General features: G+C 43.7%; 1 long non-coding RNA gene across 1 annotated transcript in view; it reads left to right on the forward strand.

The window, feature by feature from the left end:
• The first annotated feature begins 11662 nt into the window (after positions 1 to 11662).
• The window catches only part of LOC107313883 (uncharacterized), a 74452-nt gene continuing 71946 nt past the window's right edge, over positions 11663 to 14168 (forward strand). Inside the window, exons 1-3 of the long non-coding RNA XR_014945547.1 lie at positions 11663 to 11892; positions 12851 to 13084; positions 13514 to 13680. This is a non-coding gene — a long non-coding RNA (uncharacterized LOC107313883). The remainder of the gene's footprint in view (positions 11893 to 12850; positions 13085 to 13513; positions 13681 to 14168) is intronic.

Genomic DNA, 14168 nt, shown 5'->3' on the forward strand with positions numbered 1-14168 from the left:
ATTGATCTGAACTAGTAGCTGCCCATCTGGCTCTTGCTGAGCTGTTGTTATGGGATGCAGTCTCCTGCAGTTGAAGTGCATTGTCGCATTTTGTTGGTAATTCACGTCTTTAGGATGACTCTTTGCAGGACCGAAGAAGCTTCTTTGAATATATGTATAACTAAGGCTTAACATCTGGCTGCCAAGGATTGCTGACTGTTTAATTTGTTAGCAAAGGAAGCAGATTTCTGGAGGAAAATGGAGAGGGTTGTTTTCTTCCTCCAGGATCAGTTGAGACGCAGCTTATATAAGTAAGCTTTGTTTCCAGTGAATCAATAAATGAAAAAATGAATGGGAAGGCATCGCTATTTACTGCGTGTAGCTCTGAAGTGTTCTGTGCAGCGCTGGGGTCAGCATCCATGCTTGCTCAGGCAGAGCGTTTCTTAGTATTTGAGGCTGAAATACCGCAGTGATGGGTGTAAATAGGGCTCTGCTGCCGTGGTGATGCATATCCAATAGTTCTGTGCTAGTACTCGAGATATATTCGTCAGTCTTATTGCTGGAGGGTAATCCAGTTTCCTGCTTTTATTGGAGCAGAAGGGAAAAGTCATCCAGGCAGTGACAAGACCGATGTGTGCTGACTTCTGGGTTATCATCTGAGAAGCTTTAGAGCAAATAGTGGATTTGAAGGTAAAGAATAAAAATAATGGAGTAAATGATTAATTGGAAAAGCGTTGCCGTAATAAACAGAGGCTGTTCTCTCATCCCAACCTCAGATATTTTACAGCTGATTTTGCTAGATGGTAGAAACGTGATTTCCTCCATCTGGCAATGTATGTGCTGGAGAGAATTTGTGCAGTAGTCAGTGGGAAGTGAATAGGCAATAGCAGGGGGAGATGGCCTGAGGTGGATTTGGAAGGTGAAATGAAGGGTGATGAGGGAGGTGATTGAAGGCACTCTGATTTTTGGCATTGCCTGCATTGAGGATCATGGCCAAGAGGCACAGAGAGGCTCTGGGGACTGCACGAGAGCTGGGTGCTGTCAGTAGTGGGAAGACGCCAGCTGTACAAATGCACTCGGAACAAAGACTCGTCAGGAGTTAGAAGCTATTTCCCATGGTGGGGCTGATTCATTGCTGCTGTGGGGCAGCCATGGGGGAAAAAAAGCCATGAGGGATCACAGATGCATCAGGTGAATTATTTTTGGTAGCAGTAGAGCAGATCAGTGATGCTATAGAGGACCTGGAGCGTTGGTACGCAGTTTTGCCTGTGCACTTACAAAGGGATGAGCTCTGGCTGAAGTTGTAGCAGAGTCCAAATGGCTGATGGGGTGGGGGCTAATCAGGTTAGAAGCAGTTGGGAGTAACTTGGCTTTTTGTAGATTAAAGCAGAGGCTCGGTAGGGAAAATGACCCACTCACTTCTTACCTTGGACCAAAGAGTTTTCTCCTGTTAATGGATGCTTGGATAAAGTCCCTTGACCTGCTTGGTGTAGAGGGCAGCACTGCCAGTCTTTATTTACTTCAATGTTTCTGCCTTTTGTGAGTTGGAGAGGAAAAAGCCAACAACCAAAAATCAAACACCAGGGAAAAAAACCTGGGAAAAAACAGGGAAAATGGAGTCATTGGATTTAAAGGCAGAGAATAATCCTGGATCATTTGTCTGACAACTCTGTTAAGCCATTAAACGTCTTCTTCATTAAGCCCAGTTTAAGTAGTGAATTAAACCTTTTGGAATGATTTCTTCTCTCTTTAATTAAAATGTCAAGTGATTTGAGGTTTCTTTTTGCTGTTTCCTTTGATAGTTTGCTGAAATACAAAATAACCCTCGCTGCAATTTTTTAAGCCGCTTTATTTAATTTGGCTTTCCCTGCCTCTGAATTCCAGTTATTGTTTCATGTTGAACTCGAGGTCGTGTGGGCTGACCTGTGTTAGGGAGCATGTTCTATTGTAGCCAATCCTCCTTTATACTGAGGTCAGTGAGACATCTTCCAGGAAGACCAAGCTGTATTATTCATCTGTTTACTTTTCCAGTTTCTGTCATTCCCAGATACACAACATTGTACATCGTTTCCTTTGTGGCCCTCTATTTTTGTCATTTAGAATGGCGTAGTTCTTAGTTCAATGTGGTTATTTTCTGTGGATGGAGTGGCAGGATTTTCTGTCTCTGAGGCTGCTGGCTCTTCTCGCCTCTGTTGGCTTTCAGCTTTCCTTGGGGAATTTATCCCTGCGAAGTCACAAAGTGCTTGAAGAACTTCCTTCATTGCCCTCCCAGTCTGCAAACTGCATTGGCCGCAGTAGAGCCGAGTGCCTCAATAGTGGTGGAAGCTCCAAGTTGTGCATTACCCAAGGGTTTAAAGCCTGAAGTCTTTCCTATCATCTCTCAGATGTGCTCTGTTTGTGTATCTGCCTCTTACAGAATGTGGCCTGTTTACGTTCTGGGAACACAGAATGAATTTGTGGAATTCTTCCCTGTTCTAGAGAAAGATGGCCTTTGGTCTGTTAAACTTTTTCTCTTCTGTAAGTTCCAGCTCAAATCAGACCTTTTTTATCTCTCTCCTGCATTGACTGCCATATACAATACCTCTCCAAACCCAGTATTCTTTCTATCTACTTTTGAGATTGGGATGGCTGCGGGTATTACTTTATGCATTTCCTCATCTGGAGTTTCCATTTCCTGTTCATTTATGGCTGTTCAGGTCCAATCTCAGCACTTTAGTTTTATTTCTTGCCTTCACGTTTCTGCTGAGGATTTTAACAGAGCGTTTTCTCATAGCAGCACTGTTTGTTTTAGGATGGGGAGTTGTGTTGCTGTATGCCAAGGCCACCATAACAGGCTGAAATGTGTCCTTGGGGTGACGAGAGACATTTTTGAGGTGATGAACCTCATTCTCTCAGCACGACAACCCACTGAAGACATCTGCAGTCTCTGACTACATCCGTATTGCCCTCTTTCATGTGCTGCCTGAATCTGATAAGCTCTGCCAGGTGGGAGCGCTGACTCTGCTCAAGGAATAAAGTAAGAAAGCGTTTTTAACAATGCATTTAAATGAATATATACTTAACTGCAAAGGCTTAAAATAATCCAAAGGAACAAGATCATTAGATTGTCCCCAGAGCCTTTTTAATGTGTTAAAAGCAGAAGTAGTCATTTATGATAATGAGATTATTTCGTTGTGTGTTCAGTGAAAGTGGACACCTTATATAGGTTGGGAAAATGGGATGGAGCTGTTTGTGGACAAACCCTAGGAGTAAAGACAGCAAATTAACATCCCAAATTAGATCTTCTGAGCTGCGTGTTTCCAAATCCCTCCCTCTCTATTCAGGAAGTCCCACCCAGTGCCATTGGTTGAGTTCCCAAGCCAGGTGCCTCCAGCACAGCTGCCAACTTTACAGCATTTTCCCTTCTCCAGAAGGGAGCAAGGAGCAGGGTTGGCATTTCATCACCTCTAGAAGCATCACAGGAAATCCTTGTTGCTATCAGTAGAATTTTGGTTGAGCCCTGACTTAAAGGTCAATCCGTGCTGTATTTCAGTGCTCTTAAAGCACAAGAGAGAAAAAATATATATATATCTAATATTTTCTGGTAACATCTTTGCTATTAGTAGTTTTTGTATTACAATCTCTATTTGTGTGGACTTCAAGGGATTTCTCAGTTCCTTTTAGTACAGGATTTGGTCAACTTGGTGTTTAATTTCTTGTGTTTTATAGATCCACTACATGTGAAATAAGTTCATGATGTTCTGGAGTTACAACAATGCATTTATCTTTAAAGGACAGTAATCCATCATTAGCTGCAAGGCCATGACTTTCCATTCCAAGCACAAAGTTGAGAGGCCTGTCCTTTGAAATGGCTTGTTGAAATTACAGATTTCCAAGAATTCCTGTTCTGAACAACTGTGTTTTTTTCTCTTCCTCCCACAGACCAGCTATTGCAATCACAGGATACAGCTTTTGTGTTGTGAGACATGCAGGTAAGAGATGAAAAAAATCTCTTCTATGAGTCAAAGCTTGTTTTCAGCCTTTGCAAATTCTAAGTATAGAGGCACTGTTTTGCATCATGTAACTAGGAGCTAGATCCTGTTTTCCAGAGAAAATAGAATCCTAAGCCTGTTGAAAGAGCAATATTCAATAGGGGCCTCTTTCATTGCTGCACACCAGGTTGGATGAGCCCTGGGCATCCTGAGCTGGTGAAGGGCACCCAGCCCACAGCAGGGGATTGGAACTGGATGGGCTTTAAGTTCCCTTCAAACCCAAACCATTCTGATTCTGTGACCCTCATTATATATGTTGTATGGGGTCAAATCCTGCCGGCAGCCCTTCAGCAGCAGCATTTGCCGTTATATCTCAGAGCTGGAAAAGCATTGAGAATCAGGCACCCCAATGAGGCAGGGAATAGAGGGGTGTCAGCTCCTCTGGTAATTGCAGCCCAGGCTGCAGTTAATCTTTTAGAATTAGAGGGCTCAAAGACCTCACACCTGTTCAGTGTAGAGGCTCTACAAATGCTTTTTTGTCTTTATGAATATGTAAATAAATATTTGGAAGTAGTTCCTGCTACAAATGTTTTCCAACGGAGGCAGGTTAGAAAGCAGAAGGGCAGCAGAGGGACACTTGGTGCATGTCAAAGCCAATGCATGCATTACGCTATTTGTTACTCTGATAGTCAGTGATTTTTTGGGTGCTTTTTTCCTGCTGGAGATGTCTCAAGTTACAGTTTTCCTTCCTGAGCTTTTGCCTTTATTTTTATTATTATTTCTCAATAGCCTTGAGGGGCCCTCACAGGGAAGTTTCCAGTTCTTTCTCTCTATGATGACAGCAGTGCACTTGGCTGGCTCCACTCAGACAGCTCTCATGCATCCAAGCCTGTCCTGCCCTCCCTGTCCTATTCCTTAACAACGCTACTTGAGGCTGTGCTTGTTGTTTCAGGATCACAGCATTTGTGCTCATGCTGCCCTGAGCTTTCATAAAATACCTGAAGTCTGGATTTTGATAGCGTTTGGTTACATCACTTCATAATCTTGGTGCTGGTGTTCTGATGTCTGCCTTTATCGTTCCGTTTTTAGCTCTTGTGGCCTTGAGGAATTCTCAGCTGTATGATGGATCTGGGGAAGGTGAGTTGTGAGTCTCCCATGGCCACAGTCTGGAAGCAAGAGATGTCATGGTAATGGTAGGTAGGAGGCAGCTGGAGGTCTGAAAAGTGCTTCTGGTCCCTACCCTGACAATAGTCAACTGTAGCATAACTCAGTGCATGATAATATAAGATAGATATCCCCAGGCCTTCCTTGTGCCAGGACAGTTTTCAGCTGTAAAGCTGACTTCCTGGGATGTCCTTTGGTTTTGCAGTACCTTGCTATGAGGCAAAAGCAAAAATAGAACCTACCCATGAAGTAACAACACATTGTCTAAAACCATTAAATATATAAAAGTGGTACCAAAATCACAACAAACTGACTACAGGTATTCTTCCTGGATAGACATGGGAGACACGTATAGCAATGCAATATAACCTGGTGGTCCCAATTTACAGCAAGGGGAATGTATTTGTTATTTATAACAGGTTAATCAATGATTAACAGACATTACAATTAATGGTTAATTGATTGTTTTAGACTTAGTTCACACATGGCTGGCAGCAATCAGTAACACTGCATTCACGCTGTAATGTATTTATGGCAGTTATTAATCACGCAGCAGTGTCTTTTAAATGCTCCCATTTTATTAGGTGTGACTGAGTTTTCAATGGCACGTCAGCAAACGTGAGCTCTGCCTTCAGGTTAGAGAAAGGAAAGCAATAACAAACCAGGGCGTTTGGACCTCGCTTTCTTCAGTGTCAGAAGACCAAAAGCTGCTTAAATGGGAGGCGCTGCCACATGATGAGAGCAAATTTAACAACAATGTGCCAGTTATGGATGAAGCACACTTAAGGAGTTTTATAATTACAAATATTTGTACTGTTAAGCGAATTGCATTAAATTATTTGTTGTTGTTGCTTTATTTCCCTGGAGGACTCTCATGGAGTGCAAGCTTTGTTACACTGATAAATGTGCCTGAAAGCTTTATAATGTAGTGGTGCATTGTGATGATAAATAGGTCTGGTTAAGTAGTAAAGATCAAACACACAATTAAGCATCTTGCTGAGCAAGGGAAAACAATAGTGAAATCAGTAAAGATGAATACAAACGGTTGTATTGAACCGAGCGAAAGATATTTTCTTATGCCAAAAAAAATGAGGAAATCTGGCCGGATCCTTGCATAAACAGACTTATAAAGTCCTGAAATGTGTAAGTTATCTTTAAATGTTCAGCTTTCATAGCCTAGGACAGGGCTTCCTCTGACCATGCAGAGTAATAGGGATATGCAATGAAACGGGGGCAAAGCAGATTGGAGCAGCTCAGAGAAGGGCACCATGGGCAGAGCTCTCAGGTCTCACGCAGTGGTGAGGCGAACGAAAACACATTGCACTTGACAGAAATATTAGAGCTGAATATTGGCAGCACCTGCTTCCATTGTCCCCAGATTTCCTTCCCTAGAACCTTTCCCAGCAGGGAGGCTGGCTCACAGTTGGCAAAGTCACAGAGGCTTCACGTGTCTCATTGCCATTTGCTCTTCCAAACGTCGGGAGAAACTGTGACTCAAAAGGAGGATGCTGGAAGGGGGAAATGTTGCATAAAGACACTGAGAGGGACTTTCATTTAGAACTCAGTGCAGAACCAGTGTGATCTGCTTGCAGGTTACCCACGTCCTTTCCAAATCTGAAGGGTGTTTAAGTGGATTTCCTTTGCAGGGGTACCTATGGCCAAGTCAGCACAGGAGGAATTTCATAGCTCATTGTACAGATGTTATGGTGAAATAACTCCTGGAGGATTTGGAATTAGGCAGGAAGGAGCAGCCAGAAGAAACAGCTAATTCTCCTGGATTGACTTAATGTGAGCTCTTACCCTACACAGTGCTTTGCCCACCTGGAATTGCATAAGTGGTTTACTTTCCTTTGCAGTATCTGGGTATTAGAATTGCTCAGGGGAGGGATCAAATCCTGCTTCACAGATGCCAACAGCCAAACAAACCCCTTAAGCTGTGTGCACACCAGCCAATTGTTGTGTAAACCCCACCGGTGCTCACTGAGCTCTGCTATCCCACCAGCACCATCCTAAGAGACAAAACCCATCTGCTCATGACTGAGAATGTGTTTGTATGTACAACATGGTATGTCCCAGCCAGCAAACCTGTTATTTCTCTGCCAGCTACCCAAAGTTTTGTACAGCCTCCAGGTTGCTGGCCTTATTTAATGAGAAGCAGGGGAGCTGTAAATACACCCAACCTCTGGAGTTTAAGGGGGAAAAGGAATGGCCAGAGCAGTCAGTGTACCCCTGCATCTGGCTTCTTGCACCCTCAGCTGCAGGTGTTGTTCATCACAAAGAGCCCTGCAAGAGTTTGCAGGATATATGCATTAAATTGAGCTGTTTTCATCTTTGTAAGAAAACTTGCTTCTACTCCAGGAGCTTTGTGTCACCCTGCAACAACACTCTGCTGCTCAGGCATCCAAACAGATCCATAGAATTGTTTGAGTTGGAAGAGATACATCCCTTCCAACCCATCCAGTTCGACTGCCCTGCAATGAACAGGGACACCTACAGTACCATCAGGTGCTAAGAGCCCCATCCAGCCTGACCTTGAGTGTCTCTGGGGATGGGGCTGCCTCTACAGACCTGTTGTCCTCACTGTGTTCCTGCAGTCCAGGGTTGTGCCTGTTCGGCATCAACTTGGAAGTGACTGCAGAGAGAAGTCCAGCCCTTCTGCCGTTGTATTTGGTTTAACCGTGTCAAGCTGGTTCACCACCCCTCCACCACAAATGTAGTTTATTCCCCCTTGTAAACAGTGCCTCTGCCCAACCTGGAGAGCACATGGGAGAGGTCTGGAGTGGTTGCAGAGTGGTGGGGATGACCCTCTTCAATGGAAAGTGGCCGTCAAAGGATTTTGCGCCTGTCAGTTTGTGCCGTTTCTTGGTCAGGGAATTTGCAGCCCAAAGGTTCTTTTGGATCCCTGCCTGCTCCCAGAAGCTCTGCGTGCTCAAAACAATTTCAACTCTGTGTTAAGACCATAATTGTAATCAAATCTCACGCTCTGCTGCCTCAGCCAGTCCTCTCCATGGAGCAGATGGGAAGGGGGCTCTAGCCAGCAAGGGCTTTCCCTCCCACCCAAGCACACAACTGGCCCAATATGTGCTAAGAGTGCTTCTTTGTCTTTCCCACTGGCTCCTCTCTGCTTCTTCCCAGGTGTCAGTGTCTGGCTGCAGCTGGAAAATGGTGGGCAGGGAGCTGAAGTGTGGGGAGGGAGGAGATTTTTTTTCTCTTCTGCCTTCCATTGGTCACGCATTTAACACTGCGGGGAAAGCCTGGATGAGAGCAGACACACACATTTATTGCTGTCCCTTGATCTGCAGGACCAGATCTGAGCCTTGCTCGAAGGGTGAGTTGGTTACACTGGGTGGTTCTCAACCCTGTGACAACCCACCCACATGAGGTGGTAGAAGAGCAGCTACTAAACTGGGAGCCTGTAACATGGCAGGTGTGGCTGTGAATGTGTGTGGAAGTTGCTGCTGGTGTTGATGGTGTTGACAGTGATGTGCTGGAGTCACTAATGATGGATGGTCCCTTGGTGCCTCCTTGTGTCATCTCCTTGCATCACCTCTATCAAAAAAGCAGAATGGCACCTGCTGGACTTTCACATCCCACTGAGATATTCTCTTGAAGAGCAGTGCCAGGGGTTTGATGTCTTATTTTCAGCAATGGCTGCTATGTCTCATTAGTAGAGTTGTTCTTCTATGTTTTTTTTTTCCCCATTTTGGCTTATTAGAACAGGAAATTATGTTATTCAGATTGAATATTAGGGGGAAAAAAATGTGGAAAAAGAAGTGGTAATGCATTGGAACAGGCTGCCCAGGCAGGTGGTGGAGTCACTGTCCAGGGAGGTGAATGAGTGGAGATGCAATGCTGAGGGCCGTGGTTAGGGGGAGTGGAGGGGATGGGTTGGGATTGGACTGGATGATCTTAGAGGACTTTTCCAACCTTAATGATTCTATCATTCTATGAAATGTACTCTGGAATACATGTTGAGTGTTCTGATTTCACTTCTCTTTCATACCACATTCTTAATATCCTATCTCACCCCCCTTTCTTTTTAAGGCCACTGAGGCTGGTTGTGTCTTTCTGCATTACACTGGTTGCAGAGTTTGTTTCTGAATCCAATTGGAACTGGGTGACTGAGATTAATGAGATATTTGTTCTCTTGAAGGTGACGGCTGTTTATTGCTAATGTTAAAAGAAAAAGAGAGAGAACACGAGCTGTGTGCAGACTCTTTTTCTAGATTTAGGGACCTTCAGGACTGAAATCAGTCCCTCCAATATTAAGATGCTGCCTTCAGTCTGGATCCTTTTCATATTCACATGACTGAGTGATGTGCCAAAGCACCTCAGGGGGGTGTCTGAGAAATCTGCTGTGCTTGCAGGAAGGGGGCAGGCAGCACCCACATGACTGCAGAGAACTGCACTTAATCCATGAATCAAAGGCCTTGGTTTGGCAGAGCGTCTACAGAGCATGCAGGGCCCTCAGCTCTGAGCTCCCTTTGTACAGAACCAAGCCATGAAAATGAACTCTTCACTCCCAGTTCTTTTGATGTAGCTGGGCTGTCCACCACCACGCCACCTCCGCTCTTAAATCTTCCTTTCCATCTCCCATATCCTCCTCCTCCTTTAGCATAGACCCACAGGCTCCTCGTATGTGCTCCCCACATGTTTTGGGTGCTGGCATAATGCGGCAAGGAGGGGGCTGCTGCTGTTGGAGCTGATGGCTTCAAGGAGATCAGCAATTTCTTGTGCTTTTCTTAAAGGCGTGCGGCAGCCTCACATCCACTCTCACAGAAGCAGCTGTCTCAATGAATATTTGCCCAAATCATTATGCTATCTAGCAGTTAACCTGCAAAAAAAGGCCCAGCACCATTTGTATGGTAATGGAAGGCTTTCTCAGAAATGTTTTGGAAGCAATCAGCTAAACTAATAGGATTTTATGTAAACCAATCTCTTTCTTTAGATCGGGATTTTTTTTTTTTCTCCTTTTCCTGGAGAGGAGGGTAAGGGCTTTTTTAATAAATGCAAATTGATATTCCAATGAAAATGGAAATGAGAGAAGAAGTTCATTGCCAGGGTAAAATGCTGCGACTCCTCTCTCGCAGCAGCCTGGCTCATGATGCTCTGCACATCCCCCCACAGCCATGACGTGTTTCTCAGGTGCTGAGGCGAAGATCTTCCTCCCACTTGAACCTTGCAGTCAGACATGGGCCGGGCTGGGCTACTCTTCAGCCACCAAAGCAGTGCTATGATGTTCCTCCAGTCCTGGACCTCTGCAGAGGGTCAGAGCAAGTGGTCCCAGCGAAGTTGAATGGTGTGGGTTCATTGATTGGTTGTTGTTACTCATTTCTGTTGTGAATCAGCATCAGTTGGTTGTTGTTTCACTGTTTGTTGTTAGGTGATACCAGCAAGGTATGCAGGCTGCAAAGGGGAAAGGTAAACTTGTCAGTGGGGCACGCAGTCCCTTGAAAAGTCCCTTCAGAATGTCATGGATGGGAGATGAGGAGCTGAAGTAGTTTCCTACCAAGCTGAATGTGATCTTGTGCTATGCTGTGCTGTAAGGCAGCAGCCATGGTACATGGAAGATGTCTGCTTTCATCAGACAAGACAGAGGTGGCCAAGGAGATCAAGCCACGGTCAGTTCCATGTCACACCGGTGATGATCTGAATGTACGGATCTGACTGCCAAGTGTCCTTAATAAAACTCCTGCCCTGCATTCCCTGTGCTGGATGCTCAGTGAGTTATGAATGAATTCTGTCTGGAGTGGGGAACTGAGGTTCAATCAGACTCCTGAAGCACCTGGAGTTCTCTAGGAGGGCATTTGTCCATGATGTGCTGGCTTGGATGTTAAAACTAGCATATTAAATAGGCATTAATTCAAATGTATTTTCAGATTTGAAACTACATTTAATGGCATGAACAACACTGGAAGAAAGAATATGTTTTCACAGTGTGATCTTTTTCTAACCTCCCTAATTTGAAGGCTGTCCCAAAAGAGCAAGAGGAGAGCAGGGCTCTTTGGTTTTCCCATTCCTAATGAGATGCTTTCCATATACACTTCTTCACTTCCAGGTAACACAAATAACACTCGATTATTAAACCGGATATTTAAACTCTTACATGGTTTAAATGCTTAATGTGTTTGTCTGGATGACTTTAAGTTTATATGAATAAAGATTCTAAGAAGTCCTTCTTGAATTATAAAATCAAGTAACTTGTTTGCCCAACATCTCAATCCGGCCCTGGAGATACCATTAGAGAGGTCTTGGGAAGTTTGTTTAAGCAATTTAGTCTCTGGCAGGTCTTTAATTGCAGTATTCAATAAAAATACTACTGAAGTTTCAAACTGCATCAGATTTTATATCTTCTTAGAGAGACAGTGTAATGAACGGAATATATCCAGAAAGCAATCCCATTACTGACAGGTAATGTTAAAAACAGCCTTAAAATTTAAGTTGATCAGAAACAGTCAATTGAAAATGTCTTTGATGGAAAATGCAGTTTCTGCAAAAAAAAAATAATATTCAACTTTGATTGGTAAAGTTGAAACAAAACCTTTTGCTGCAGTTTGGATCTGGCAGAGTAGAAGAAAACATATCTCTTAAAATGAATCCAAACTCTTTCAGGAGGAACTTCCTTTAGTTTTGTGCTTCTGTTGGCTTCTGTAAACTGTGGATCGGTGCCGCCAGTAAATGGGATATACCAGCAAGGTGGATGGGCATCCATTTCAGGAAGGAAGATGGAAGACACATCTGGAAACAGTGGGTTTTGCAACACTGAATGTCTTTAAAGGTAAATTTAATGCATTTCTTTCAGGTTGGCATGCAGTAGGTGCCTCACCTGGTGTCTGTCACTGCTGGTGGTGCAACAGATTGCTCCCTGCTGGAGGAATAACTTTGGGATATCTATATAGATGTCCTGCTACCATTAAGCACAAGGAGAGAAGATTTTCATCTAGAGAGGTAGCCAAACTAGTCAAGGAGGTACTATGTCACCCTGGTGATTCAAAGGGAATCAAACATGGGAAATAATCTCAACATTTCAGACATAGATTCGTGCAAGACAGAGGGACAGGAAAAATAATCTTGACCTTCTGTAGAAGTTTAAATGGAAACTTAAAGATACCAGGCATTCCTACAGGATGGAGAGGCTGCTTTTCAATGAAAGAATGGCACAGATCCTTTTGCTAACCACAAGATTCTCCATCTTATTATCTTCATGGAATATTAAAGCAATGTAGCACGTTGAAACAATATTGCAAAGGTTATGACTGCAATGTCTTTGACTCTAATTATGCCCTGCCTATCTCTCTTCTGCCAAAGCCTAAAGTTGCTCTCACCTCAGTAGCTCTAGTTCCCAGCCACCAGCCTCCTCCTACCATCAGTGGAGATAAAATCGTGTCATCTCACAGCACTTAATTCTGTTCCTAGAGTGTACCTAATGAGTGTCCTGTTTGACCAGACTCCTCCATTACCAGTGTTGGTTTCAGGTGAGGTGAAGCCATTCTGTTCCGTGGTTGTCTCTTTACCTCAACTACAGCTAATCAGAAGAGGATCAAGCAGACCTTTTAAAGTACCCACACAGAAATTACTCAGTAAAGTGAAACATTTTCTAACACTTTCTTGCCTTTTTCTCTCCTAAAACAATTATTATCATCTCTTAATTGAGTTGTCACAGATTCCAAGGTGTGTTGATTACAGCTTTACGGGTTGTCATTTGTGCGCTAATCATGTCTCAATGACTTTCTCAGCTGTCTGGACTGAAGACTTTGCCTGTTTAAAATGTTTTGGAATCCATCCACTTTGGCTTTTCTCTGGATTTTTCATGGCATTGAAAAATGCAGTTGGACATTTATCCCACTCGTTGGAGCCCTCAATTTTATTTCCATCTGGAATCACACACCAATACTTGTGGGGCAATTAACTTGGCTGAGGAAACTATTATGGAACTGGTCCTTTGAACTTACTGAGTGTCTACTTAATAGGTAAGTTCCAGTTGATCACAGTTTCAAAATCTCTATTTTTTTGGGGGTTGCTTTTTTCTTTTAGGAACTCCAATTTTTGCTTAAACAGTTATTGATGATATTTATTACGCACATGGGGCTTATTCTGCCAGCCTCAAAGTGCTTCTCAAAAAGCAGGCAGATATAATTCAGTAGAACAGTAGGCAGTGACTTGATCCTGATGCCAGAAACCAGTGAATTATGTTGGACATCTGCTACATGGATGGTTGTCATCCACTCTGCAAGGGTCTCCACAAGTGCCTTTCAGATGTTGTTTGCAGGACTGTCCAACTAGCTACATAGAGTAGATGTATTAAGGGTGATTCCAGACTGGTTGGTAAGGATTGGGCTGGAAACTCCCCTGTGGGTCCTTATTTCCATTATGTCTCCCACCTGACTGGATCTGCTCAGAGGTTTTTAGGATGCTTGGAGCAGAGACCTGATGGCGATTCGTGAATCAGCACCAGGAGGGAGAGCTCATCCTTGTCTGCTCTGCAGTGCCACGAAGACCAGCAGGATATGAAACAACACTTCCATTGTCATTCTTCCAAGCCACTACATTGGAAATATTAAAGAAGGTAAGCATTAAGTGCCAATACATGTGTTACGTTCCCACTAGTGCTTTATTCCTTTAACATCTTTTGTTTTACTGATATTGATAGCAGTGCTTCCAGGCAGTGGGACTGGGGATTTTTTTTTTTAGTGCCTCTAAATGAAGTAAGACTAGTATGGAGATTGCTGATAAAACAGGCCGCCTGTAAGTGAGTAAAACTGCGATGTATGCCTAATCTCAAGTGCTTTTATGGCCATCAACACCAGAGGCTGTGTGTAATTGCTATTTTAAACGCAGGTCAGAACTGGCGTTCAGGAGCTGTAGGTATCAGGGGCAGACACTTCAGTCCAGACTGTCTCTTCATGTTGCTCAAATATATATCTACTTACAGAACAGAAGAAGGCAAAGGCCTGATGCAAATTGACTGCTACGTATCCTGTTATGGGATACCTCTGCAGTGAAGCAATATTTGTCTCAGGGGTACTGGGCTATAGAGGCACAGAGTAGAATTCA

Source organism: Coturnix japonica, chromosome 4 (assembly GCF_054131305.1).
Source record: "Coturnix japonica strain WE chromosome 4, WE-NBRP24, whole genome shotgun sequence".
NCBI classification, from domain to species: domain Eukaryota; kingdom Metazoa; phylum Chordata; class Aves; order Galliformes; family Phasianidae; genus Coturnix; species Coturnix japonica.